The sequence below is a fragment of the Otolemur garnettii genome, unplaced genomic scaffold (genome assembly GCF_000181295.1).
Source record: "Otolemur garnettii isolate 467f Iridium unplaced genomic scaffold, OtoGar3 scaffold00019, whole genome shotgun sequence".
NCBI lineage: Eukaryota > Metazoa > Chordata > Mammalia > Primates > Galagidae > Otolemur > Otolemur garnettii.
The window spans coordinates 10,146,303-10,152,021 of NW_003852414.1; positions in this window are offsets into that span (position 1 = coordinate 10,146,303).

Genomic DNA, 5,719 nt, shown 5'->3' on the forward strand with positions numbered 1-5,719 from the left:
TAGGTCAGAAAGGACATGGAGTCTGGCAGGTTAGAGGCCCCATTGCTAGGCCCAGAGCCTCAGCAGTCTATCCTAGGAGAGAGCCATCCCCATTCCCTTTTCTAAGATTTTCTATTCTTTCCTTCCTCAATTGCTTAAAGGTTGAATTCCTATTGTGGTTACTCTAGCAGGCGTGAATGAAAAAAAGTTTTTTTTTTTTAGAGACAGAGTCTCACTTTACCGCCCTCGGCAGAGTGCCGTGACGTCACAGGTCACTGTAACCTCCAGCTCTTGGGCTTAGGCGAGTCTCTTGCCTCAGCTTCCTGAGTAGCTGGAACTACAGATGCCCACCACAACGCCTGGCTACTTTTCATTGCAGTTTGGCCAGGGCCAGGTTTGAATCTGCCACCCTCCGTATATGGGTCCGGTGCCCTACCCACTAAGCCACAGGTGCCACCCAAAGAAAAGCTTTATGTTGAGACAGACTCTCACTCTGTCACCCTGAATACAGTGTCCCCAAGTTGTAGCTCATCATGGCAACCTCAAATTCCTGGGTTCGGGTGATCCCCTAGCCTCAGCCTTCCAAGTAGCTGGGACTACAGGCCTGAACCACAACGCCCAGCTAGTTTTTCTATTTTTATTAGAGACAGGGTCTTACTCTAGCTCAGGCTGGTCTTAAACCCTGAGTTCAGGTGATCCATCTGCTTCAACCTCTCAAAGTGCGAGGATTACAGGTTTGAGTCACTGGGCCTGTCTGAAAAGAGCTTAAATGCTAATTTAGACAAAGGCTTCCTAAAAACTTCCCAGGAATGCTCCACATGTGTCCTCTAAGTGCAGCTGTCATGGGGAAAAGGGGTCCCTAAGCTGGATCCTTTTGCCCTTGAGGTTTGACTGAGCTCAGCAACAAAGTCTGAATTCATTATCCTATGCCAGTGGCTCTGAGTCAGGGCAGTATGGCCCCTAAGGGGCCATTTTGAGTATATTTTGTTGTCACAGTGATGGAGGCAAAACTGGCATTTAGTGTGTGCTGGGAGTGAAATGCCCTACAAGGAGCGTCCCAGGGAAAACTGTTCCATCATCCCAGGAGGCCGTGGTAACGTTCCCCTGCACTTCGCTTAAGTGAAAATTCTGTTTATAATGATCTGAAGCCTAGAGGCCAATTCCGTTTTATGTTTAAGCTTTTTGCATCTTTAAAATATGCAATACGGGTGGCGCCTATGGTTCAAGGAGTAGGGCGCCGGCCCCATATGCTGGAGGTGGCGAGTTCAAACCCAGCCCCGACCAAAAAAAAAAAAAGTGTAAAATATGCAATACGATTTCCAAGAATGCGTTAAATAAGAATTGTAATTTGCCTTGTTTAAAACCTTAGCCAGAGTCGTTCACCGTTAGGGAAGAGTCACACCACCAGACAACTTTCACGTTTAAGTCTCCAGTACAACGTGGCTGAATCGGGCACATTTGTGGCTGAATTCTGCTAATTGGTGGGTGCTTGTTTATATTATATTCCTTTCTTGAAACTAGGTGAGTGGGTAGGATAGATTATGAAGAATTGCATCTTGTACAAAACATTTTGTAATTTAAAGCAGGGCTAGGATCCGATTGGATTAAGAGTCTCATCCTGGACTTTCAAGTACTCTATAGCTGGCGTGGTAGCTCTTGCCTGTAATTTTAGCACTTTGGAAAGTTAAGGTGAGAGAATCACTTGAGGCCAAGAGTTAGCGGGTACTTGGGAGCTACTTACTCAGGTACCCAGTGCAGGTGAATGAAGTTCAAGAAGGGCTAGCTGGAAGATGCTGGCAGAGGGCGTGGCCAAGAGGGAGCGGCGAGGCTGCAGGATCCGAGCATGGATTGGGTAGGGCATAGTATGGGCGGGACCTGGGCGTGGCCTGTCCGGAGAAGGAGGGGCGGGGCCATCCCCCAGGTGAGTCGGTTGCCGCGCAATCCTCACCCCTGGCCGTAGAGTTTTAGTTGCCCACCCGGGGTTTAAAGAAAAAGGAGGAGAGAGCTTAGGTTCCAATCCAGTTTCACAGTAAGACTAGATGAGAATGTCAGCCCTCTGAGTAGAGGGCCTTTCTACCTACCCATTTTTTGACCGTGTGGCAGCCAACATTTGCAATCCAATGATCTGGTAAATGGGTGTTTCTGCATTACGCTCATTCGTTTGATCCAGGAGTGGAAAACCACCTGTTAACGCCACTTTCTTTTTCTTTTTTGAGACAGAGCCTCAAGCTGTCCCCCTGGGTAGAGTGCCGTGGCATAGCTCACAGCAACCTCCGACTCCTGGGCTCAAGCGAGTCTCCTGCCTCCGCCTCCCAAGTTGCTGGGACCACAGGCGCCCGCCATAACGCCTGGCCATTTTTTTTGGTTGCAGCCATCATTGTTGTTTGGCGGGTCCAGGCTGGATTCGAACCCACCACCTTAGGTGTACGTGGCTGGCGCCTTAGCCACTTGAGCCACAGGCGCCGAGTCAATGCCACTTTCTTTAAAAGGATACCCAAAGCACCCGCTACCCCAAGGAGAACAGTCGAGCAGCCACCACGTCTCATCCTGGAAGAGCACCCGCAGCCTCAGTGTGTTCTAAGCAAGGCGGGGAGGGATAATAAGGACTCGGTGTTTGTGAGGACTAAGGGGGAAAGATGCACCACACCTGAGCGTTATACCTGGTGGGTAACAGACAACAGATGGCAGTCAGAGTTGATGTGTTCACAGACACAGGCTGGGGTAAGAAGTACCCCATAAATGCGAGGCAATTGAAAAATTAAGCATTTTATGTACATCTAACATCTGCACTCTTACGCTCCCCTGCCTTCTTGGCAGGCAGAGTTGTTGAAGATAAATTAACCTTCCTGCTTCTGGGTCATCTGAGTGTTTGCTTCTAAGTTGGGGACCAGATTTAGACATACCATCAGTCCCTGGCAGGGCTTGGAAAGCTCTACAAGTGTGCTCTTGGCATCACTGTATCCTTTTGGATATGAGCTCCCCGAGAGCTTAGGTTAAGAAGTGCATGACTGCCTGTGGCCAGTGGTGTTTCTTCATGGTCAGTGTCACCTGGTTACTTTTCCAAACTTACTTTTTGGATTTTCAGTGGAATCACGCATTCCTCTGCTCCCTCTAAAAACCTTCCTGGTTGCTCTCAAATGCCTCTGCATTTACAGAGCCTTGGAGAGGGGAGGAGGAAATTAGAATGACAGGTTGGGGTATTGGGGAAGAGGCTGGAGTTTGTCTGTGAATCTGGCCTGGTGGTAGTGGCCATACCTGCTTTCTGTGCCCAGTGGGTATGTACCCTTTCCTCATGAGCCTTGCCCCGAGCACTCAAGCCCAGGGATGGCCACCATTTGGGAGCGCCGTCTCCCAAGCCTGAGAGTACCGTCTGCAGCTGGGATTCCCAGGGCCTTGGCTTTCCTCCATCTGTGTAAATGTATTTTTCTTGCGAAGAAATTCCAATCACAAGTAGTATTAAAAGAAAAGCAGCTTCTTTCATGAAACACTGTCCTAAGTTCTTTATTGTACCTATGAGGTCAGGTGCCACCATCTCCATGAAGTACAGGACAAGACCCCTCCATCTGCTGCCTGCGTCAGCTGGGACTTACTCTCCTGAGGGTTCCTGGCATGCTCTTCCCCAAGTAGCCCCAGAAGCCTCCTAAGAGCAGAACACTCGTCATCACTGCACCATCACCTACCTTCACCAAGGGCTCAACACTAGGTTCTGAGTTAAGAATTTTGTATACATCATACTTTTTTTTTTGAGACTGAGTGCTGAGGCATAATAGCTCACGGCAACCTCCAACTCCGGGGCTCAAGTGATTCTCCTGCCTCCTCCTCCCAAGTAGCTGGGACTACAGGTGCCTGCCGCAACACCTGGCTATTTTTAAAGGCAGGCTCATGCTTTAGCTCAGGCTGGTCTCGAACTCCTGAGCTCAGGCAATCCACCGACGTTGGCCTCCCAGAGTGCTAGGATTACAGGCATGAGCCCCTGCATCTGGCCAATTTTGTGTACATCATACTTAATCCAACAATCCAGATGAAACTGCCAAAACACACCCCAGATCACACAACCAGAAAAGGGCACGGATGTCCCAGCGCCATGACCTCCCCACCCCTCATGTGCTTCTGCACATGTGCCAAACGAGGGCTGGTTGAAGGAATCTGAGATGCTCACATGGTGTATTTCTAGAAATCTTTCTCAGACACAATAATTGATATGTTGAATGATGAACTTAAAAGAGGGACTCCCAGGTGAGACTCTGTTCATAATACTTTTAACAAAATCTGAAAATTCAGCAGCTTGACTCAGCCTACCTGATATGGTCCACTTTCTATTTATTTTGTTTTATTTTTGAGATAGTCTCACTCTGTCATCCTGGGTAGAGTGCCATGGCACTCAACCTTAAACTCTTGCCTCATGAGGGATCCTTATGCCTCAAGCTTCCCAAGTAGCTGGGACTATAGGCACCTGCCACAATGCCTGGCTAGTTTTTCTGTTTTTAGTAGAGATGGGATCTCACTCTTGCTCAGGCTGGTCTCGAAATCCTGAGTTCAGGTGATCCACCTGCCTTAGTCTCCCAGAGTGCTAGGATTACAGGCGTGAGCCATAGCACCTGGCCCATGGTCCACTTTAGACATTAAAGAATCTGAGGTGCTGCTGTGATTTTTGTTGTTAACAATTTCTTTCTAATTTGTCTTGAGGTCTGTGTAGAGCAGTGGTTCTCAAGCTTCCTAATGCTGCGCTGTATTTTCATTGCTACAAAGGGGTCGAGACCCACAGGTTGAGAACTGCTGGTCAAAAGTGACCAAAAGCCAAGACAGTCACTCTCTGCAGGGAGGTTTGAGGTCCTGATGGAGAGTTGAAGGCAATGAGTCAGAGCCCCCATAACCTGTGGGGGCTATGCTTTTATTAATGCCTGTGGGCAATATCCCTTAAAACATTGAGATGAGGAAGTGGGTTATACGACAATCCGGCACACAGGGAAGGAAGTTTTAAGTAGGCCCCAGAGAACAGGATACAAGTGTGTTTCAAACTTGTCAGGCCTAAAAATGGGTCTTGAGGCAGCAACTATATATTGAACACATCAATGACAATCGTCCTTTTGGGTGAGTGTTGTCTCAGGCAGTTCTATGCACACCTGCATCTACTTCCTCTGATTACAGTTGTTTCACAACCAATTTTCTGTTGTCCCCTGGTAGAGTGCCTTGGCGTCCATCTCTGCTGGATTTTGGTCAGTATAGCAGAAGATCTATGTTAAGTTTTCCCTTACTTGTTCCCTTTGTCATATTGGCTGAAAATTACCATTATTTACAGGATCTTGCCAGAGCACTGGGAAGTCTGAAGTGAAACTGAAAAAGTGAACCATGATCTGCTACTGAGCTGCCTACAAGGACTTTTCAGCTTGTCCATAAACAGAAACAAATATGTTGGCATGGACGAGGTAGCTATTACAAGTGAACGTACTACAGTTGTTGAGGAGATTACGTCACAGGATTGAAATGCTGGCGCATAAATAAAGGCTTTCCTAAGTGGCATCTGAAATATGTGACTATGTTACTGGTGATGAATACAGACATCATAGAATATTTCTAGTTGAAGGCATCCCAGCTCAGTAAGCCAGCACCTTGGGAACATTAGCAACTGAGTTCTAATGCAGTAAAAATATCTCTATTATGGGATAGAGATATGTGGCTCAAAAGGGTAGGGCGCCAGTTCCATATGCTGGAGGTGGCAGGTTCAAACCCAGCCCTGGCC